We start from the raw sequence: 24,652 nt of genomic DNA on the forward strand, positions 1-24,652 counted from the left end.
CTATGGAGCTCCCATGACCGGGAGACCCATGGGGCGGCGCACAATTGGCCCAGCGTCGTCCTGGTTAGGGGAGGATTTGGCCTGGCAGGGATGCTCTTGTCCCATCGCGCTCTAGTGACTCCTGTGGCGGGCCAGGCGCAATGCATGCTGACCCAATCGCCAGTTGTACGGTGTTTCCTCCGACACATTGGTGCGGCTGGCTTCAGGGTTAAGCGGGCATTGTGTCAAGAAGCAGAGCGGCTGGGCTGGGTTGTGTTTCGGAGAACGCACGGCTCTCGACCTTCGCCTCTCCCGAGTCCGTACGGGAGTTGCAGCGATGGGACAAGACTGTAACGACCATTGGATACCACGAAATTTGCAGTCTATAAATCAACAACCTCTGCATAATCAAAACAGTTGCTTTGTGAGACGGTGTTCACAGTTAGCCATTGTTATGTAAATTATAGATGAAGAGTACCAGTGGCCTGCCCTTGGCCCCAAGTGAGAGCAGATCCGCCGGAGCCTTGGCCAAGTTAGACACGGGTACTGGCATGCATAGATGAAAACCGAAACGTGTCTTCTGGGTAAAACACTGTGGTAAATCCTGTATGGAAATGTACCACCACCATGGCACATTTCAATACAGGATTTACCGCAGTGTTTTACACAAAAGGTTCAGAGGAGAGCTCCTGGTGTGCTTATGCAAAACATGAGCCCAAACCTGAAAAGCATCAACAGGAGCAGCACCCCACCCTGTTCTCCTGGAGGCCAAAAGATAGGACACATTGAACGGCCAAAGTGTCTTAAATTACCGATTTAACAGGCGTGCGAGCAGTCTCGAGTCAGACCTCTTGATCATGTAGACGAGCGAACACAGAAACAAGCATGTTAACAACCCTTTCCAGGCCTCATTGCAAATTACATATGGTTGAGAAAGCTAAAGTCAGACCAGTAACAGAGCAAGGCTATGAAGGCTATGGAGGATCCAAAGATTGCCATGTTACAGAAAAGATACGTGAGGGGTAGTCTATTCAGCCACTTTTGGGGTCAAATGGAGGTTGTCTGAAAAACCCTTCTTTATCATTAAAAAACACCACATTTCATCAACCAGCCTTGATCAGAGTCATGATGTTAGCCAGAGCTAGGTTCACAGTCAAGCCAAGCAGGCCATTACACAGAGCAAGGCTCAAAGTCATTCCCAGCAGGCCATTCATTACCTTACCTTGTCATTTATGACCCGGGCTACTGGATCCCAAGTGGTGGCAGGTGAGAGACCCAACAGCAGCACAGGTGCTTATCTGGAGAAGGGAATAAGCAGATACGTTGGCTAAGTACAGAAACACTTATGCTAAATCTTCTCATAATCTTAGGGTTAAGCCTAAATGGCCCATTACCCTTATTAGACAGGATTATCCAAGCCAAATTATCTTTATCTACTTAAACCAACATGGAGAAAGAGGGGGGGGGTTATGTGATGTAAGGATTTTGCAAAAGAGCTGTTTTTGTTCATTGCATTCAGTGATACTCCGGAGTCCAGAATTCCACCATACCCCACTCTGAGGCTATGCTCATAAAATAAACAGTTTATCTGAGGCAGTGCATAGGCCTACATTTCATTGTGTCGTTTTACATATCGACTTTTGTGACACTCCAATTTGAAAAAAAAACTTAAAATATGCACCAGAACCCATATCTTGGGCAACAATGACATTTGAAAAACACAAACAATGCAGTGTTTACAAATAGCTTATTAGGCTACATTGACTTTTGAATCAATTAGGGATGCAAATTTCGGTCAATTTTGCTGCCGACTAACTGACCCTCATTAACATTTTTTTCAAACAGTAAAATTAAGAGACCAACAGAAAATACTATCAGAGATCTGTATATAATTACGAGATGCTTATATTACTGCTCTGGCAATAGGAGTCTTCCCAAGGCTCTAAGGTAGGCGACAAGCTTAGGCCCAAAATAAACCCATAGAAATGTAGGGCTTATTTTGGACATATTTTGGTGAGAGTGAAACCTATGATGGGTTACTAATATAGGATTCTGCTTTGGCTTCTGGACAATGAAAGAAAGTTGATATGAAATCCAATAGAACAGGAGAGAAATTCTGGATAATGGCATGAGGAAGTCTTTAAAAACTAATTGCCTTGTTTCTACAGATGGATTTTGCAAGGCTACTTTGAAGCAAGGTAAGACATGCCTCACTATTTGAAGTAAAGTAAAACGTTCAGGTTTCAAACAATTAAACCACAGACAGAGCAATGAGACAGATATTACTACCAAATATATGGTAGTGAGAGGAAGCCCAGTGGCCGGCAGTGGGTGAAGATGGAACGAGATGGATTTTGGCCGACATTCTGCTAATTTTCACATTGATTAACATTTCATCTCAATACAGTTTGCAGTTCCCAAAATTACCATCTGTTACGAACAGAGTGGACTACGTTTTATAGACTTTACCCATTGCCAAAGTAAAAAAAACAATGTGATGTTTAGGAGTGCAAAGGCAAATTGAGTAATTGCACACGAGCACTTCAGAGTATACGTTCCCTAACGGAAATGCTTACAAGCAAAAATTAAAGCAAGAAGCACCAGTGACTTGATCAATAAAAAAGTGGTCAGATAAAGCAGATGCTAAGCTACAAGACTGTTTTGCTAGCACAGACTGACATATGTTCTGTGATTCCTCCGATGGCATTGGAGTACACCACATCAGTCATTGGCTTCATCAATAAGTGCATCGATGACGTCATCCCCACAGTGACCGTACGTACATACCCCAACAGGAAGCCATGGCTTATAGGCAACATCCGCACTGAGCTAAACGCTAGAGCTTGCGCTTTCGAGGAGTGGAACTCTAACCCGGATGCTTATACGAAATCCCGCTATGCCCTCCGAAAAACCATCAAACAGGCAACGAGTCAATACAGGACTAAGATCGAATCATACTACACCAGCTCTGACGCTCGTTGGATGTGTTAGGGCTTGCAAACCATTAGACTACAAAGGAAAGCACAGCCGAGAGCTGCCCAGTGACATGAGCCTACCAGATGAGCTAAACTACTTCTATGCTCGCATCGAGGCAAATGACACTGAAACATGCGAGAGAGCACCAGCTGTTCTGGAAGACTGTGTGATCACGCCGACCTGTAGCAGTCACGTCTGTAGCCATGAAGTGCTTTGAAAGGCTGGTCATGGCTCACATCAACACCATTATCCCAGAAACCTTAAACCCACTCCAATTTGCATACCGTCCCAACAGATCCACAGATGACGCAATCTCTATTGCACTCCACACTGCCCTTTCCCACCTGAACAAAAGGAACACCTATGTGAGAATGCTATTCATTGACTACAGCTCAGCGTTCAACACCATAGTGTCCTTAAAGCTCATCAATAAGCTAAGGACCCTGGGACTAAACACCTCCCTCTGCAACTGGACCCTGGACTTCCTGACGGGCCGCTCCCAGGTGGTAAGGGTAGGTAACAACACATCCGCCACGCTGATCCTCAGCCCCCTCCTGTACTCCCTGTTCACTAAGTTGGCTGATGACACAACAGTGGTAGGCCTGATCACCGACAACGACGAGACAGCCTATAGGGTGGTCAGAGACCTGTCCGTGTGGTGCCAGGACAACAACCCCTCAATGTGATCAAGATAAAAGAGATGATTGTGGACTACAGGAAAAAGATGACCGAGCACGCCACCCTTCTCATTGATGGGTCTGCAGTGGAGCAGGTTGAGAGTTCCTTGGTGTCCACATCACCAACAAACTAACATGGTCCAAGCACACCAACACAGTCATGAAGAGGGCACGACAAAACCTATTCCCCCTCGGGAGACTAAAAATATTTGACATGGGTACGAGAGGTCGACCGATTAATCGGAATGGCCAGATTAATTAGGGCCGATTTCAAGTTTTCATAACAATTATTTTTGGACACCGATTTTGCCTATTTTCTTTTTTTTTTTACACCTTTATTTAATCTTTTTATCTAGGCAAGTCAGTTAAGAACACATTCTTATTTTCAATGACGGCCTAGGAACGGTGAGTTAACTGCCTCGTTCAGGGGCAGAACAACAGATTTTCACCTTGTCATCTCGGGGGATCCAATATTGCAACCTTACAGTTAACTTGTCCAACGCAATAACGACCTGCCTCGCCTGTTACGCGAATGCAGTAAGCCAAGGTAAATTGTTAACTAGCATTAAACTTATCGTATAAAAAACAATCAGTCAATCATAATCACTAGTTAACTACACATGGTTGATGATATTACTAGATATTATCTAGCGTGTCCTGCGTTGCATATAATCTAACTGAGCATACAAGTATCTAAGTATCTGACTGAGCGGTGGTAGGCAGAAGCAGGCGCGTAAACATTCATTCAAACAGCAGCTCTTTGTTATGCGTCAAGCATCGTGCTGTTTATGACTTCAAGCATATCAACTCCCGAGATGAGGCTGGTGTAACCAAAGTGAAATGGCTATCTAGTTAGCGCGCGCTAATAGTGTTTCAAACGTCACTCGCTCTGAGCCTTGGAGTAGTTGTTCCCCTTGCCCTGCATGGGTAATGCTGCTTTGAGGGTGGCTGTTGTCGTTGTGTTCCTGGTTCGAGCCCAGGGAGGAGAGGGACGGAAGCTATACTGTTACACTGGCAATACTAAAGTGCATATAAGAACATCCAATAGTCAAAGGTTCATGAAATACAAATGGTATAGAGGGAAATAGTCCTATAATTCCTATAATAACCTCAACCTAAAACCTCTTACCTGGGAATATTGAAGACTCATGTTAAAAGGAACCACCAGCTTTCATATGTTCTCATGTTCTGAGCAAGGAACTTAAACATTATCTTTCTTACATGGCACATATTGCACTTTTACTTTCTTCTCCAACATTTTGTTTTTGCATTATTTAAACCAAATTGAACATGTTTCATTATTTATTTGAGGCTAAATTGATTTCATTGATGTATTATATTAAGTTAAAATAAGTGTTAATTCCGTATTGTTGTAATTGTCATTATTACAAATTAAAAATTAAATGTAAAAAAAAAAATTAAACGGCCGATTAATCGGCATCGGCTTTTTTGATCCTCCAATAATCGGTATCGGCATTGAAAAATCATAATCGGTCGACCTCTAATGCGTACTCAGATCCTCAAAAGGTTCTACAGCTGCACCATCGAGAGCATGACTGGTTGCATCACTGACTGGTTGCATCACTGCCTGGTATGGAAACAGCTCGGCCTCCCGACCGCAAGGCACTACAGAGGGTAGTGCGAACGGCCCAGTACATCACTGGGGCCAAGCTTCCTGCCATCCAGGACCTTTATACAAGGCAGTGTCAGAGGAAGGCCCTAAAAATTGTCAAAGACTCCAGCCACCCTTGTCATAGACTGTTCTCTCTGCTACCGCACAGCAAGCGGTACCAGAGCGCCAAGTCTAGGTCTAAGAGGCTTCTAAACAGCTTCTACCCCCAAGCCATAAGACTCCTGAACACCTAATCAAATGGCTACCCAGACTATTTGCATTGCCCCCCACCCCTTTTTTACACCACTGCTACTCTCTGCTGTTATCATCTATGCATAGTCAATTTAATAACTCTACCCACATGCACATATTACCTCAACTAACCAGTGTCCCTGCACATTGACTCTGTACTGGTACCCCCTGGATATAGTCTCACTATTGTTATCTTACTGCTGCTCTTGAATTACTTGTCACTTTTAATTATTGTTCTTATCTGGGTTTTTTTCATTTTTTAAACTGCATTGTTGGTTAGGGGCTCGTAAGTAAGCATTTCACTGTAAAGTCTACACCTGTTGTATTCGGTGCATGTGACTAATAAAATTTGATTTGATCATTTGATTTTGATTTGAAATGTGCAAATGAATGCTGGAATGCGCCAATAGGATCTCGCTAGCTCATGCTTGGCTCTGCCCACCTGCTTGCTTGTTCTGCCCACTATTACTCATTTGTTCCCATTTGAAACGACGGTGTGTGGTCCATCTTGGTTTAGTTATAAAAATATTTGATTATACTGCCTCAAGATCACATTGCAAAGTGGTGGGTGACGCGCTACGAGTTGAGATTGAGAAATTAAAATAGCTCCTTTTAAATTATGGCAAACAACTTTCTTTTTTTTTTTTTTTTTACACACGATTGCATTTAGAATTGTTATTTGTTGCGCTATGACTGGGTTTACAAAAGCAGGTTTCACTTCAGTAGCCTTCAGGCTTTGAGGAGCTACTCTTGTGCAGTAGGGGAGATGGAAGACTATTCCACTCCTCAAACTAGGCTCTCTGTATGCTGTAGGCATGTGATAAATAAAATGCATGACGACTAACAAAAACACATATGCTCCAAAATTGACCCTATAGACCGATAAGCATGACTGATCAAATGTATTTTCTCCGGCTAACCGATTAACATTCCTAGAATCAATCTTAAATTCATGTGAGTTTAATGGTAATTCAATTTGCCCAGTATTTTTGTAATGACATGCATGACTAGACTATTGGTTAATGAAACATTTGTGAGATGTCAAATGACAATAGCTGTATTATTATGACTAAGGCAGGGAGTGGGAAATACGCACGACATCTCTGTTTTGTATGCAACTGACAGGACTGCTGCATCATTTTAACTTGTCACAACACAAAGAAATCTAATCTAAGATAATCCTCCACTGTTGTTGTGGACAAATTAATACTATCAATTTAGTTTTTATTTTATGGAGGAACAATTTGGCTCGTTTAGGGTGCATCTATCTTGTTGTTTGCGGTCTGAAAAACATTGCTAGATTTAGGTGTCTGTTTTGTCAAGAATGAGGCTAGTGTTTGCTATTGGCCTATCCTAAACTACCTTATAGAACGGCAGCAAAAAAAAGCCTTATAATTGGATTTTAAGGCTCGTATGAATGTCCTGCTTAATATAATGTTCGTGTCATCATTGCAAATCAAATGCATTATACTTAAGAAACACTTAAAATGGCTAGCTTTTGCTAAAGCCTATATCAATGAGCGTTAGCATTCTAGCTAACAACGGCTGCATCCAAAATAGTTATTTTTGCAAAGATCACAAACAAAAATAATCTTAGCGACTGTTCTAGCAAGAATCAAAACATAATTGTAAGCGCATGATAGCACAAAAAGGTTTTTGTTTAGAAGTAATAAAAACTTAAATCTAGGCTGTTGAATAGACGCAGATGGAGATGGCTTTCTTACTGCTGCCAAGAGTCATGCACATTTGTCCATGGCGTCAGTGTGTTACGTACTGGAAAATGGTCTATAGGCACATAGCCTACACCTCTTGGAAAGCCACAGAAAAAAAGTAGCATTAGCATACACAGCCTAGAGTGTAGCCTGTGAGGCCTAATCTACTGTGGCTATAGACTACATAGTGTATCCACACAAGGCCTCAATAGGTTCGTCATCATTCCACTAAAGCCAGAGTACATCAGACCAGTATTGTCTGCCTACACATGTCATTGCGGCCTGTGGCCTTGCCAGCTGATCGGAGACAAACCCAATCAGCGCTGGGCTCATCCCCCCCTTGCCTTGACTCTTCCTGAGCCCATACAGCACAATGGAGCTACAGTGCAGACCAACACTGTCTGTGTGTGTCACAGTCAGCTGAGCACACTACGGGGCTGCTTCATCATTGCCACTTTCTGCTCCACTTCCTACGGAGGGCTTTTAGTTCTCTCTTAAAGCTGCAAAGGCTAACTTTTTGGGTGACCCGAACAAATTCACATAGAAATGTGTGTTTTAGATCTGTCATTCTTATCGAAAGCAAGTCTAGAAGCGGTGGATCTGTTCTATGTGCACTAGTTCTATGCTTCCCGTTCTTAAGTTTAGTTTTTTACATCTTTACTTTCTTTTTTGTACACCAGTTTCAAAACAGCTGAAAATACAATATAGTTGGTAATTTCATAATACAATCTTTAAGTATCATGGATTTACTAATGGCTCCACGCATTCACACATACACTACATGACCAAGAGTATGTGGACACCTGCTCGTTGAACATCTCATTTCGAAATCATGGGCATTAATATGGAGTTGGTCCCCCCCTTTGCTGCTATAACAGCCTCCACTCTTCTGGGAAAGCTTTCCACTAGATGTTGGAACATTGCAGCGGGGACTTGCTTCCATTCAGCCACAAGAGCATTAGTGAGATTGGGCACTGATGTTGGCCGATTAGTCCTTGTTCGCAGTAGGCGTTCCAATTCATCCCAAAGGTGTTCGATTGGGTTGAGGTCAGGGCTCTGTGCAGGCCAGTCAAGTTCTTCCACACCGATCTCGACAAACCATTTCTGTATGGACCTCGCTTTGTGCACGGAAGCATTGTCATGCTGAAACAGGAAAAGGCCTTCCCCAAATTGTTGCCACAATGTTGGAAGCACAGAATTGTCTAGAATGTCATTGTATGTTGAAGCGTTAAGATTTCCTTTCACTGGAACTAAGGGGCCTAGCCCGAACCATGAAAAACAGCCCCAGACCATTATTCCTCCTCCACCAAAACTTTACAGTTGGCAGGGGCAGGTAGTGTTCTCCTGGCATCCACCAAACCCTAGATTCATCTGTCAGACTGCCAGATGGTGAAGCGTGATTAATGACTTCAGAGAACGCCTTTCCACTGCTTCAGAGTCCAATGGTGGTGAGCTTTACATCACTCCAGTCGACGGTTGGCATTACGCATGGTGATCTTAGGCTTGTGTGCGGCTGCTCGGCCATGGAAACCCATTTCATGAAGCTCCCGAAGAACAGTTATTGAGCTGATGTTGCTTCCAGAGGCTGTTTTGAACTCGGTAGTGAGTGTTGCATACAAAGACAGACTATTTTTTACACGTTATGAGCTTCAGCACTCGCCAGTCCCGTTCTGTGAGCTTGTGTGGCCTACCACTTTGTGGCTGAGCCGTTGTTGTTCCTAGACGTTTCCACTTCCACTCTTTCAGGGCAGGAATTTGACGAACTGCTTGTTCAAAAGGTGGCATCCTATGACGGTGCCACGTTGAAAGTCACTGAGCTCTTCAGTAAGCCCATTCTAATGCCAATGTTTGTCTACAGAAATTGCATGGCTGTGTGCTCGATGTTATACACCTGTCAGAAATATTCATATTCAGTAGGCCTATAAAGTACAAACTGTGTATATGCGCGCGCGCGCGCACACACACACACACACACACACACACACGTAAAGGGCATCTGTAGTACTCTCCCTCTGGTGTGCTGTGAAGTGAATAAGAGCAAAGCAACCCAGTGTCTGATCTGCATCTAGTAGACACCAGACACAGAGCATTACCCAATACAAAAAATGTATTATCTGCATCAAACCAATACTCCAAATACTAGAACACAGGCACATTTAGGCATATGTACACTCATTATTACTGTACTAACTGCTGTTTACGCACAGTAATCTGCCCTGGACAAAGCAAAGCAAACTTTTGTTTCTGGCACTCAGATAGGCCTAACAATAAACTGTGAATTAAGGGAGCTATAGAGTGTAGGCCTCCTTCTGTGTCAACCCTTACACATGTTTAGGCTACATGTGATAATGTGTGGCGTGCTTATGCATAAATATGCTCCGGATTGTCTCGCTCATTGTGGCCACTTAATTGAAAATAAGAAGAATTTGGCTTTGTGAATGTGTAACAGTCATGCTGTAGTAGAGAGAGGGAGGGGGAGAGAAATGGAGTGAGAGACAGATGTTCTCTAAAGTGGGTCAGAGGCAGAATGGGGAGGCAGAGTGCACAGATGTGAGTTACATTTGTCAGACTGTCATATCAAATGTTATGCAAACTGACAAATGTTACAGCTACAGTGCCTTGCGAAAGTATTCGGCCCCCTTGAACTTTGCGACCTTTTGCCACATTTCAGGCTTCAAACATAAAGATATAAAACTGTATTTTTTTGTGAAGAATCAACAACAAGTGGGACACAATCATGAAGTGGAATGACATTTATTGGATATTTCAAACTTTTTTAACAAATCAAAAACTGAAAAATTGGGCGTGCAAAATTATTCAGCCCCTTTACTTTCAGTGCAGCAAACTCTCTCCAGAAGTTCAGTGAGGATCTCGGAATGATCCAATGTTGACCTAAATGACTAATGATGATAAATACAATCCACCTGTGTGTAATCAAGTCTCTGTATAAATGCACCTGCACTGTGATCGTCTCAGAGGTCCGTTAAAAGCGCAGAGAGCATCATGAAGAACAAGGAACACACCAGGCAGGTCCGAGATACTGTTGTGAAGAAGTTTAAAGCCGGATTTGGATACAAAAAGATTTCCCAAGCTTTAAACATCCCAAGGAGCACTGTGCAAGCGATAATATTGAAATGGAAGGAGTATCAGACCACTGCAAATCTACCAAGACCTGGCAGTCCCTCTAAACTTTCAGCTCATATAAGGAGAAGACTGATCAGAGATGCAGCCAAGAGGCCCATGATCACTCTGGATGAACTGCAGAGATCTACAGCTGAGGTGGGAGACTCTGTCCATAGGACAACAATCAGTTGTATATTGCACAAATCTGGCCTTTATGGAAGAGTGGCAAGAAGAAAGCCATTTCTTAAAGATATCCATAAAAAGTGTTGTTTAAAGTTTGCCACAAGCCACCTGGGAGACACACGAAACATGTGGAAGAAGGTGCTCTGGTCAGATGAAACCAAAATTGAACTTTTTGGCAACAATGCAAAACGTTATGTTTGGCGTAAAAGCAACACAGCTCATCACCCTGAACACTGTCAAACATGGTGGTGGCAGCATCATGGTTTGGGCCTGCTTTTCTTCAGCAGGGACAGGGAAGATGGTTAAAATTGATGGGAAGATGGATCGAGCCAAATACAGGACCATTCTGGAAGAAAACCTGATGGAGTCTGCAAAAGACCTGAGACTGGGACGGAGATTTGTCTTCCAACAAGACAATGATCCAAAACATAAAGCAAAATCTACAATGGAATGGTTCAAAAATAAACATATCCAGGTGTTAGAATGGCCAAGTCAAAGTCCAGACCTGAATCCAATCGAGAATCTGTGGAAAGAACTGAAAACTGCTGTTCACAAATGCTCTCCATCCAACCTCACTGAGCTCGAGCTGTTTTGCAAGGAGGAATGGGAAAAAATTTCAGTCTCTCGATGTGCAAAACTGATAGAGACATACCCCAAGCGACTTACAGCTGTAATCGCAGCAAAAGGTGGCGCTACAAAGTATTAACTTAAGGGGGCTGAATAATTTTGCACGCCCAGTTTTTCATTTGTTAAAAAAGTTTGAAATATCCAATAAATGTCGTTCCACTTCATGATTGTGTCCCACTTGTTGTTGATTCTTCACAAAAAAATACAGTTTTATATCTTTATGTTTGAAGCCTGAAATGTGGCAAAAGGTCGCAAAGTTCAAGGGGGCCGAATACTTTCGCAAGGCACTGTATATTAGAAAGTCAACAAAATCTTGCAAATTGCGTACCAAGAATGGGTTTTTGGCTGATATTAAATGGGCTATCACCTACTTTTCAAAATGTGTAGCTACTTTTTAAAAAAAATAGTAGCTTTTTAATTGTGGCCATCTAGAATTGCATTTAGAATTGTTGGGCTTATAAATGCACATTTCACTACAGCAGCAATGAGCTGAGCTCTAGCAAGGAGGTGATACCCTCAAAATAGGCTCTGTATGCTGTGCACGTGTAATAAATAAAATACAAAATGACTAAGGAAAATATACACCGGCCAATTTAATTCCACTAAATTATGCAAATGATTCTAATGTCAACGCCATTCAGCATGTATAGCCAGATGAGAGTTGTGTCTCTGGTGGTAGCTCAGGCTACTTTTATTCCGGTAAAAAAAAAAAAACATTCAACAGCGCATTTTATAAAAATAACCTAGCAAATTAGATTGGTTGTCACTCAACTAATACGGCCAAATATTGCGTAAGCCATTTTACAAAGATTTCAATTCTGAAGGTGCCACGCAGAACCACTGGAACCACTGGACTATGCTACTGATATTGCCTGGGGTTGTTTAGCATGCAAATTTACTTGTAGATCAATGATAGTCAACACAATTACATGATTACTTCGTCAATGAAGATGACGAAGTTAACACAAAAGATAAGGAATTTTCGGAAGTTAGAAAGAAAGTAATTGGAGCTAAACAAAATTGTGAACCACCAATTAGTAACGTTTGAATCAATTTTCTGACTGATGCAAGCTATATTTGGATCAGTTTGGGATCCTGCGGAGTGATGCACTCATATCCTAAACAATTGAACTGGGGTCCGATACGTATCGCTGAATCAATATATCTTTAATATGGATGTAATGGTTCACCAAACCCACGGTTCGGTACGTTTTGCTGTTCGTATATATATATATAAAAACAACACTGAAATACAGTCTAATATGCGTGTGAAATCAATATGTACACATTGCTCAGACATTGTAGAGGCCTATCCTATGTTTTCTGACAAAAAAAGCACACTTGTGTGACTCAAAGGGGACTTGTCTGTAGCACGGTACTTCCCACCAATGTGATGGGCTGACACTGTTAAGTAGCTCTCTGTAGCCCTGGATGTCCATCCATCTGTAGTAAGCGCAACACAGGGTGCATTGGCCAATTCATTGATACCGTTAGCTTGCTTATATAGAGCGGTTACTACCGTTTTGTGGAAATGGGTGCCAGAGGGCGAAGCTTAATGTGGCTCGACCACTTTCATAAAGTGCTGAACCCCCCTACACATGTCTACTACCGGGAATGGGCGCATATCTGCGGCTATGAACATTGCCATCGCTCCTGTAATTTATTTGGTCCGGTCAGTCAGCTGTGAAGGGCTGCTTGAATGCATTTCCGTCTTGCTCTGGTGGTAGGAAAAGTGAGGTGATGTCGGCGTAAATGTGTCAACATGTGCGAGGTGTCGGCAGCTGCATAGGCTATTCTGGTAGGGCAGTGGTGACGTACTCTCTGTCCGTCGCCCTTCTAACCTACTGGGAAGCCAAATTAGTTCCCGGCTGCAGCTCTCAAAAGTAGTTTAAAATGCGCCAATTAAGATTTAATTTGGATTACAATGTGTGCATAGGCTCTAGTTGTTTAAACGTAATAGCCTTAATAGCTTTTTCAGCTCAGATTTACCCAAGGCATACAATGCAGCGTAGGCATAGCCTATAAACCTACTGTTTTTTATCTATTAATTCAGGTTCACAGTGCGGACCGAACCGAGATCCCCGTACTGAACTGTACGAATTCGTGTACCTTTACACCCCTGGAAGAACTTGTCCCGATTGGTGTTTTTAAATCATTGATGAAGGATTTTGATGCTGATTCCCTGACCTGTCAATGTTTTTCATTTGCAGTTTTATGATTTTGTTATACTCTTGTGAATTCTGTTTTTTTACTAGATCACCTGTAGTTTTTCATGTTGTCTGTCTGTAATTGTGTAATGGCTTGGTGAGGCCTATCTTGGCCAGGAAGCTCTTGAAAAGGAGATTTCAAATCTCAATGAGCCCTTCCTGGTTAAATAAATGTTAAATAAAAAATACATATATTATTTAGTATACGTAAAGACAAAATTAAATCAAGAATAGTCTGATGAGTGACAATATTAGCCTATCACTTGTGAATGATGCCAAGCTTGTGTGCAGTAAGGCAAGAAACAGTGCATGCCTTTTTTGTTGACTTTTTCCAATCATAGTCCCGCACCTCATGTAGCCTAGCCCATAGGCCTAAATATTTTGAAACTTTGTATCACAACTTAAACTTGACCTTTATTTAACTAGGCAAGTCAGTTAAGATCAAATTCTTATGTTCAATGACGGCCTAGGAACAGTGGGTTAACTGCCTGTTCAGGGGCAGAACAACAGATTTATACCTTGTCAGCTCAGGGGGTTGTACTTGCAAACTTCCAGTTACTAGTCCATCGCTCTAACCACTAGGCTACCCTGCCGCCACAAAGATAGTGTGTTTCATGTTTGGGGAATATAATTTTCACCGTAAAAATACACCTTTATAATTAAGCATTACATGCATAATCACATTTATGGTCACTTTTGTGAATGCTGTTTTCCCATTGATTGCATTTTGGAACAAAGTTCTGATCTGTTGCATCAGCCTCATTGCTTTTAAAAGTGTTTAAAGTGTTTTTTGAAGCGAATAATTTGGGATCTATCGCATCCCAGGACTTTCCCAGACTATGTTTGGAATATGTCTTTCTCACACAAAATGACAAGTTAGCCAATAGAATGTCAACTTTTGTACTATGGGAGATAGTAGATTGACATAAGCTAGTCCTTTTGCGGTTCATTAGGCCTTCTCATGTTGTTGGCTGACGAAAAGTAAATGTGGATAGTTCTTTTAACATCTTCAATATGCCCTCGGAATTCACAGTTGTGTCCCGATGTGTCTGTCTTCACTTGAAGCCTTCTTCGGAGCTAATGGGCATTGGCTAATAAGATTTGAGATATCTGAGAGAGCCATGTGAGTGAAAGGTGCTTTGGAACACGCAGCCAGGAGAAGGGAATTATAATTATTATATTCAGCCCAAGTGCACAACTGCCACTGGCCGCAAAAGGCATTGATGTTTTTTTTAATGGGGCATTACGGCCACATTAGGGGGATGCCGCCGGGAAACTTGAGGCATTATCTAGTGCTTGTCAAATTGTGAATGAGAGACTGATGAAGTGTGTACAGCCTGTGCAAGAAACCCAGCAGAGCTCATGTCTTTCATGCAACTTTTTTCAAATCATCGTTGGTCACATCATGCAGCCTTAAAATGGATGAAAAATCAAAATATATAGCCCAACATTTGCCTCGCAACTAAAGTTGCATAAATAACTCTAAATTAAGATAGGAGGACCTGTTTCTTTGTTAAACGCTCAACACAGACTAGCTGCATGTGCGCCCTCCCTCAGAAATTGTTTGGAGAAAACATCCTTTCTATTTTATTCAGCTATGTTCAATTGTATTCTTCATACTATAAAATAATACAAAATAATGCCATGGAATTGTAAGCAAATCTTGCCTACACTCGTTCATTTTGCAGACCAAAGCCATATGGCATAGCCAGATCAGGGCCTAACATAAGGGCACTCAGAGTATGCTATTCTGTTCTTCTGAAATAGACTATATTTCATTAATATCATGTTTCTTTAGACCTGTCTAAAATAAATCATGGATTTATTGTTATGGTGTAGGCTATATTAAACGGACTTAAACTTTTTTAAATGTAGATGTTCCAAAGGTCTGCATTAGTGACTTGTAGGCTATGCGTGGAAGCCAGGAGATGCTAAGTGTTTATGTTAATTAACAGTCAATTACCGTGATACTGGCAGATATTTACTTGACAATCACCAGCTGACAAGATGTCATGACCGCCATAGCCCTAGTTCTGACAGTGTAATCTTGTGAGATCATGGTTTATTTCGCCCGAATACAGAAAACTTAGGGGGATTTTGTGTTGCCTCCTTCAACAACCAGTTTTGTCTACAGCTACCAAGGCTGCCACCCCTCCTAACACACATCATCATCTTCACACCGACATAAACAAGAGCTCTCTCAATGCCTCGGGCTCATCTCTGTATACAAAACACATCAAATGGTCTTCTCCATTGCTGTCCCAGTATCACTCTTGTAAATGTTCTACAAAAGAGACCCTTTTTGTGTCTGCTATCAATGAATATAGTGATGTTTACTGTATATTCATGCTTACTGCCATTTTGTCAAACAGCTACATTAGGGTAAGTGTATGTGATGGAGCCGTCCTAGTCCGACTCAGGATTCTTTTGGGTCTGAGTCCTCCAGCGAACAAGACCCTTGCCTCACTAATCCAACAACCGTTCCCATTCCTGCTGTCTTGGCAACACACACACACAAACTGACAATGAAAACCATCTTAAATGTTGATTGCCCTTTCCTCCAATACCCCCTTTAACTAGAGGTCAACTGATTATGATTTTTCAACGCCGATACCGATAATTGGAGGACCAAAAAAGCCGATACCGATCAATCGGCCCGATTTTTTAAATGTATTTGTAATAATGACTATTACAACAATACTGAATGAACACTTATTTTAACTTAATATAATCAATAAAATCAATTTAGCCTCAAGTAAATAATGAAACATGTTCAATTTGGTTTAAATATTGCAAAAACAAAGTGTTGGAGAAAAAAGTTAAAGTGCAATATGTGCTATGTAAGAAAGCTAACACTCAGAACATTAGGAACATATGAAAGCTGGTGGTTCCTTTTAACATAAGACTTCAATATTCCAAGGTAAGAAGTTTTAGGTTGTAGTCATTATAGGACTATTTCCCTCTATACCATTTGTATTTCATTAACCTTTGACTATTGGATGTTCTTATAGGCACTTTAGTATTGCCAGTGTAAGAGTATAGGTTCCGTCCCTCTCCTTGCTCCTCCTTGGGCTCGAACCAGCAACACAGCGACAATTAGCGCACGCTAACTAGCTATCCATTTCACTTCGGTTACACAAACCTCATCTCAGGAGTTGATAAGCTTGAAGTCATAAACAGCGCAATGCTTGACGCACAGCGAAGAGCTGCTGGCAAAACGCACGAAAGTGCTGTTTGAATGAATGTTTACGCGCCTGCTTCTGCCTACCACCGCTCAGTCAGATACTTAGATACTTGTATGCTCAGTCAGATTATATGCAACGCAGGACACGCTAGATAATTTCTAGTAATATCATCAACCATGTGTAGTTAACTAGTGATTATGATTGATTGTTTTTTATAAGATAAGTTTAATGCTAGCTAGCAACTTACCTTGTCTTACTGCATTCGCATAACAGGCAGTCTCCTTGTGGAGTGCAACAAGAGAGAGGCAGGTCGTTATTGCGTTGGACAAGTTAACTGTAAGGTTGCAAGATTGGATCCTCTGACAAGGTGAAAATCTGTCTTCTGCCCCTGAACAAGGCAGCTAGCCCACCGTCATTGAAAATAAGAATGTGTTCTTAACTGCCGTGCCTAGTTAAATAAAAGTATACAAAACAAATAAAAAAATTAAAAAAATTAAATTGGCAGATCGGGCGCCCAAAAATGTCCGATTGTTATGAAAATTTGAAATCGGCCCTAATTAATCGCCCATTCCGATTAATCGGTCGACCTCTATCCTTAACACGGCCACCCTCCCGCAGCAACAAGAAAATAGCATTAATGCCCTGGTTTTAGGACATCCTCGGGAGTTCGGGAGATGGAGGTATGAGGTTGCCATTCACACCAGCAAAACCAGACATTAAACAGAAACTGTCCAACTGACTTTCTCTTGACTGTGGGACAGTAGCAGTAGACCTATTGGGTTTACTCAACGCCTTGTCTTGTGAGTTTATGCAGGCTGTTAGGTGTATGCAGGCTTTGGTCCACCTTGAGCCTAGCATTAGCCTATAACACCTGTTTTTACTAATCGTTGAGACCTAGTGCTGGGGCAAAATCCCCCCCACACAGCTCAGAGGGACAAGGAGCAAAAATAAACTGTCATGGTGTCTCCCTATAGATATGTAGTAGTTTGTGACAATTCCACACAACCCTGTGAAAATAGAGATAAAAAGCATTCTCTGGGGCCATTAATCCAGTTGGATTAATGTCAATTGACTGTTTTTTGATGTATTGAGCGAAGGGCAGATGGATAGGGAATCAGTCAAAGGGCTGACGGTGAACACGACACTGTCAAAGCCAAATAGACTGATATAGGCCCCATCTTCTAGAGAGAAGCCACTGGGGGAACAGTCACTTTGCTGTGCCACAGGGGGAAGGGCTCAGATACATTAGCAGTCCAAAAGGCCAGCCCCCACTCCCCATCGATGATGAAAGGGGTTTCAGTGTAATTTCTGAAGTGAATTAGATTAAAGAGAGACAGGGAATAAGAGAGAGCATGCTTGAGCTTACTCTCAGGATGCAGATGAAAATCAAACTGTTCCAAAACTGCCGTCACTGGCAGCAGCTAAATGGGTGATATATAAAGCACCCAATATAGAGCTCTTTAAAATTCCCATTCCAATTTCCACAAATGTGGGTAATCAATGAAGGTCAATCTAAGGACACTGGAGTCATGCTCCACTACACATCGATTCCTCATGACAGTAACCAAGTCACCTATTGAGCCTTAAACAGGGTAGATTAGGCTACACAGCCTCAGAGGCATCATATTGAATATATGTCCTTTTCTTTTCAAGATTATATCGTTCTAAATTATTGTTGTTTCCAAGTGGCACGTAATACACAATACAAAACCAATAGCTTACCCATGGGTACGGCCTAGGTTTCATGAGGTGCTTTCTTCTTACTCACCAACATAAAATGATCTACAGTATATCTGATGCTCAGTCTGTACCAAGAACATGTGATATAAGCATGGCTATACAGTCAGGCAGTGAATATACAGTAGCACTCGAGAGACCGGGCTCTCTACATCTCAATGGAAACATTCCATAGCACTTTCACACACACTTAGTCCTGAAGCATTGTCCTGGTGGAATGGATCTGAAGGATCCATCTAAATATTTCCTTTCCGGGGGGACGAATCAGACCATTGTGAAGCAGAAAAGGGCTCCATGGAAAATGCCATGAATAACTACTACTATTAACTACTAACTATGAACTATTAACGTATTTAAATCGACCTGGCCAAGGCTTTCGATTCTGTCAATCACCACATTCTTATTGGCAGACTCAACAGCCTTGGCTTCTCAAATGATTTCCTCGCCTAGTTTACCAACTACTTCGCTGATAGAGTTTAGTGTGTCAAATCGAAAGGCCTGTTGTCCAAACCTCTGGCAGTCTATGGGGGTGCCACATGGTTCAATTCTCGGGCCGACTCACTTCTCTGTATACATCAATGATGTCGCTCTTGATTCAATTTTTTTATTTTACCTTTATTTAAATAGGCAAGTCAGTTAAGAACAAATTCTTATTTTCAATGACCGCCTAGGAACAGTGGGTTAACTGCCTGTTCAGGGGCAGAACGACTGATTTGTACCTTGTCAGCTCGGGGGTTTTAATTTGCAACCTTCCGGTTACTAGTCCAACACTCCAACCACTAGGCTACGCTGATCCACCTCTATGCAGACGACACCATTCTGTATACTTCTGGCCTCTCCTTGGACACTGTGTTAACTAACCTCCAGACGAGCTTCAATGCCATACAACTCTCCTTCCGTGGCCTCCAACTGCTCTTAAATGCAAGTAAAACTAAATGCAAGCTATTCAATCGATCACTTAGAATACGTGGACAACTACAATTACCTAGGTGTCTGGTTAGACTGTAAACTCTCCTTCCAGGCTCACATTAAGCATCTCCAATCCAAAATTAAATCTAGAATCGGCTTCCTCTATCGCAACAAAGCATCCTTCACTCGGAAAGTATTCAGACCCCTTGACTTTTTCCATATTTTGTTACGTTACAGCCGTATTCTGAAATTGATTATTTTTCCCCCTTATCAATCTACACACAATACCCCATAATGGCAAAGCAAAAACAGGTCGACATTTTTGCAAATGTATAAAATACAAAAAAACTGAAATATTACATTTACATAAGCATTCAGACCCTTTACTCAGTACTTTGTTGAAGCACCTTTGGCAGTGATTACAGCCTAGAGTCTTGGGTATGACGCTAAAAGCTTGGCACCCTGTATTTGGGGAGTTTTTCCCATTCTTCTCTTCAGATTCTCTCAAGCTGTCAGGTTGAATGGGGAGTGTTGCTGCACAGCTATTTGCAGGTCTCTCTAGTCTTTTTACCCACAGAGTAACAGCCCTGGTGCACTCTGTCTCTCATTCTATTCTTTATTTTTCTATGCTTATTCAAATTAAGGGTGAGAAGAGCTAACAAATCAGAGGTGAGGAACACCTGATGCTGTGCTGACTTCTCTCACTTGGATGCTCTCCAGCCCAGTTGTGTTTCACGGCCTCTGAACCACCTTACCCTGAAGAGTTGCCCCTGATCATAGATCTAGGATTGTACACAATCCCAATTGAACTCCCTCTCCCACACACCCAGGCACACAATATCAATTTTATATGAATTACTTGTTACACTGAACAAAAATAAACATGTAAAGTGTTGGTCTCATGTTTCATGAGCTGAAATAAAATACCCCAGAATGCTCCATATGCACAAAAAGCTTATTTCAAATTTTGCACACAAATTTGTCTAAAATCTCTGTTAGTGAGCATTTCTCCTTTGCCTAAATAATCCATCCACCTGACAGGTGTGCCATGTCAAGAAGCTGAATAAACAGCATGATCATTACTCAGGTGCACCTTGTGCTGGGGACAAAAGGCCACTCAAATGTTCACAACACAAGGCCACAAGGCCTCAGATGTAATTGGCATGCTGACGGCAGGATTGTCCACCAGAGAATTTATTGTTCATTTCTCTACCATAAGCCGCCTCCTACAATTTTATTCAGAGAATTTGTCAGTCCTACCGGCCAACCGCTGACCATGTGTATGGCATCGTGTGGGTGAGCGATTTTCTGATGTCAGCGTTGTGAACAGAGTGCCCAATGGTGGCAGTGGGGTTATGTTATGATTTGTTGTTAAATGTTACCAATTTGAATACATTTATTTTATGTGAACATGTATTGTTTTTCTTACATTTAAATGTAATATCTGCTTTGTGTTTTCCTTTTAGCCATGGAAAAATTATAACAGAATCGTCCCAGATTGTTGTTTTGGTTTCATGTGTCTTTGGCTATCATATTATACTAACCAAAATGCAAATATCCTACTTCCTTTATAGCAATGCATGGTTAAAAGGAATCAATCCAACCAACAAGATCAATCAAAAACCACTCGAAAGGATCGCTCGTCTGCCTCTGTATGTCAATCAAATGTATTTAATAAGCCTTTTTACATCAGCAGATGTCACAAAGTGCTTACACAGATACCCAGCCTAAAACCCCAAAGAGCAAGCAATGCAGATGTAGAAGCACGGTGCCTAGGTAAAACTCCCGAGAAAGTGGAATCAGGCTCTGAGGGGTGGCCTGTCCTATTCTGGCTGTGCCTGGTGGAGATTATACGAGTACATAGCAATTAAGGCCAGATTGTTCTTCAAGATGTTCAAAGATGACCAGCAAAGTGAAATAATAATTACAGTGGTTATAGAGGGTGCAATATGTCAGCACCTCAGGAGTAAATGTCAGTTGGCTTTTCGTAGCGGAGCATTCAGAGGTCGAGACAGCAGGTGTGGTAAAGAGAATACCTGTAAGAGGATGGCAACCTCACAGGCAAGATCTTTATGGGATGGCATTTTCCCCAGTTGTCACACAATAATGAACAGCTCAGGTTGTCAGGTCAACAGGTTCACCTTTGGATAGTTCTAATAACCTGGAGGTGCAGAGTTGTGAAATTGATCATCCACAGTGAAGATGAGCCTACCAAGTGCCTCAAACCTATCCTGTTAGATTCCTCACCTGCTAATTCTCTAGGCTCACTAGCCACAAAAGTAACAAACCAGTAATTTTGTAATTATTTTAAGAAAAAAAAAAGACAGCCTTTACTCCATAGACCTGAGCATAGGATGGCTCACAGGTAAAGCTAGTAATAGTCTATTTATCCAGGGTAAATACAAAAAGTTAACAAATAATATGATAGAATTTTCACCACCCACTAAGATCCCAGTCATTGCAGGGTTCTAATCATTCTAGCTAGGTAGCTATAGTGAGAATGCCATTAGATACGTTCTTATCACCTTCAGATACATCCGTCGCGAGATTAGCCTCACTGTCTCGGGTCAATAACACAGGATCAAAGCCAACTGATTGAAGTTAGCTAGTTTTGATACTAGATAACTTTTACCTTTGTTAATAAGATTAGCTAATTAAATGAAAATGCCGAGTACAGCAGGACATCGGTCCTCGAATACGAACTGAAGGTGTGCGACACAGGAAGCGATGAACAACAACATATTTCCGCATTATACTGATTGTTTAGAGGCACGAGTCCTGTTTATTGACAATGTCAAGATAATTAATTGGGCTGTAGGTTGGTAGCCTTCTAGCTAGGTATTAAAGTACCTAATGTCAGATAGCTTAACGTTAACGGAAAGTAAACAGTAGCTACATTAACGTTAATGGCATTCCAGTGTAAGAAAACAAAACAAGTAAACGAGTCACGTAAATTGCCAGATTGTGATATTGCCACTTGTAAAACCAAACTATCTAGTTTGCTTCACCACAATAACCAACCAACGAAACTGCATTAATAATTATTAGTTAGCCAACTCCATTCGTGAGGAAATCCACCTGTAAAGAGTGCAAGCTAGCCCCCCCCCCCCCGGCTAGCGACGCGACTGGATAACTAGCTAACGCGTTTGTTCATGACCACACACACTAGCCAACTGCTACCCATATAGCTACAGTGATAACGAGTGTCGTTAGACTTCACTTACCATACAACGGTGTCGATTTAGTTTCTCATTTGATATATAGTCCGAAAATTGTTAAATCCACCAACGTTTTAAACTGTATAAATTCGCTGGCCGACAAGGTTTGTTTCTTCCAAGCATCCACTTAAATTACACCTAGCTAGCTAGCTGGCTAGCTAATCAGTCAGACGCATTCTTTCGCGAGACCAATCCCCTCAAAAGTTCTTTACTGTTCAGAGTTTGCGTCTCGCTGAAAAAGTGTCCAGTCAGACAATACATAAACAAAAAGCGATTACTAAAATAAACGGTGGAAATAGTTAAAAATAATAATTGTATTTGGGTAAATTTTTAAAAACGAACATTAAAACTAAAAAGGAATCCAAAATGTCCACAACAGCCAAGGAAATACAGAAGGCAAAAGAAAAAAAAATCCGCCAAAGCAGAATCCTTTCTTCAGAAGAACGCCGCACCCAAATGTTTTCAGTCCTAATCTCTTGTTATTTTTGTCATTCAAAAATGTATGCATACATCTCGTTTGTAGCAAGAACACTGAGTTGGCCAGTCTACGGAGCCAACACCAGTGTATGCGGCTGTATCGTTGGCCCAGTACGGCGACAACCTTGCATCTGAGTGCACTTACCTGATAGGCATGTTAATATAACCAATGAAAATTGTGTTTGTCGTTTGTAAATGATGTTCACCAATACGGTTTGTGGAGAGGTAGGACATATTTTAGTTGATTATTTGCTGCTATATTGATACTCACAATTATTTTGAAGGTTATTTTAACAACAGAAAATAATGTACATTTGGTATTGTGTGAACAAGACTTGTTTTAGCTCCAGTGACATTCACTCACAGTGGAATAATCTCTATTGGGCACCCTCTCGCCTAGCCTCCTTCTCAAACCCCATTGGAGGAGAAGATCAGAGGGGCGGGACCTCTGTCTCTCTCATCCAATGGGTTATGAGAAGTAGGCGCTGAGAGGACACGATACAATTTCAATTGAGATTATCCCAGAGTAAAGTGATGGTGGTGATGGAATGTCACAATAATGATAATAATAATAATAATAATTTGACGCATGATCTTGATTTTCCTCCTTTCCTTGACGTAATCACTGATAACATTTCAATAGATTAAAGTAATGATACACTGCCTAGCTTTCATCATCCTTTATAGGGTCACATCAGTGATAGCTTCAAGAGAGGAAGGAGGGAATGATGTAAGGAAATGGAAAAGGATCTTGGGCTGCTTTCTGATATTTTTTTCCACTAATTGGCCTTTTGACCAATTTCATTAATAGACCAATTAGTGAAAAATTATCAGAATCGGGCTGCCTGTCTGAACACAGCCATATTGGAACAGGGCCTTGTGAATCAATTATAATCTCCTCTTGTAGGGAAAATGTCACCCATGTAAAGGTGTCCCGCCTGTGAAGATGAATTGGGGAATAAGGGTTGTTGTGACATGACATAAAATTCTGAGGCTGACACGTCTATACACCAAATGTTGTCTACTAGACATAGTGCCTAAGAAGGACTGGGATCATCCTAAACATTTGGTTAAATAAATTACTCCCAAATACAACAGAGCGACTGAAGACCACCAATGTAGTGCTACAAGTGCAATAGCATATACTGAATTTTAACAAATATTAACAGCATTTGAAATAGTATGATTTCTACATCACCTCCTGGGCAAATTACATTACAAGAGAGGATTCTGTCACGATGTTCCAGTCTAGCCTAGCCTAGTGGAAACCAATTTCCAAGACCCAGATTACATTTACCTCTGGACTGAAAAGCATGCCCAATTGAGAATCTCAATTGAAGTGCTTTTTGGTCGAGGAATAGACTTAATCTGGGTCTGGACCCTGGAAACTGGCCTATTAAATGGTCAGTGTAATGTGTATGATGTTTTGTCTCCCTCTTGTGGACACACAAATAACAATTGAGGTATGTCCAAGTATTGTCATCTTTTTGAGATACTGTACCTTTTCACATTGACTAATTAAAAATGATCATACTTTTGCAGTTGCCTTTTCAGTTCCCAGCTTTGCCAATATATGAGACTATATAGTCATCAATATCAAGGTAGGACAGAATTTCTCACACAAAAACAAGCCCTCTCATGTGAGGGAACACTCCTCCCACCTTACTATTAAATCAAATCAAATGTTATTGCGAGTGTAGCGAAATGCTTATGCTTCTTGAGCCAACTGTGCAGCAGTATCTAACAGGTAATATCTAACAATTCAACAACAAAACCTA

General features: G+C 41.4%; 1 protein-coding gene across 2 annotated transcripts in view; it reads right to left on the reverse strand.

Annotated features, from left to right (window-relative positions):
- The window catches only part of LOC110522834 (erbin), a 112,693-nt gene extending 89,665 nt beyond the window's left edge, over positions 1-23,028 (reverse strand). For both annotated transcript variants that reach the window (XM_090234281.1, XM_036977110.2), the window contains exons 1-2: positions 22,404-23,028; positions 1,202-1,277 (exon numbers count right to left, since the gene is read on the reverse strand). The gene's annotated coding sequence lies outside the window, so the exon portion shown is untranslated. The remainder of the gene's footprint in view (positions 1-1,201; positions 1,278-22,403) is intronic.
- Between the last annotated feature and the right edge of the window lie 1,624 nt (positions 23,029-24,652).

This window comes from Oncorhynchus mykiss, chromosome 5, assembly GCF_057628025.1.
Source record: "Oncorhynchus mykiss isolate SJ-2025 chromosome 5, ASM5762802v1, whole genome shotgun sequence".
In the NCBI taxonomy this organism is placed as follows: Eukaryota; Metazoa; Chordata; class Actinopteri; order Salmoniformes; family Salmonidae; genus Oncorhynchus; species Oncorhynchus mykiss.